We start from the raw sequence: 212 nt of genomic DNA, 5'->3' as shown, positions 1-212 counted from the left end.
GTAGTTAGGTAAGAGTTAGAAAGCGTAGCAGTCAAGAATGTCCGTACGTCCATTTTAAACATGTTGATTTTTTTACTTTTTTAACAACAAATTTCTATGTGATCCAATCATCCGATTGATCTGACTTTTGGTAGGTTGATTCCTGGGACAACAAAGTATAATGTTATAAGCAAAGCAACTCTATAATGAAGTCCTAAAAATGTAAGTATGTC

The sequence above is a fragment of the Acartia tonsa genome, chromosome 14, assembly GCF_053477335.1.
Source record: "Acartia tonsa isolate MP-2025a chromosome 14, ASM5347733v1, whole genome shotgun sequence".
In the NCBI taxonomy this organism is placed as follows: Eukaryota; Metazoa; Arthropoda; class Copepoda; order Calanoida; family Acartiidae; genus Acartia; species Acartia tonsa.
Note: the sequence above shows the minus strand (reverse complement) of the source record.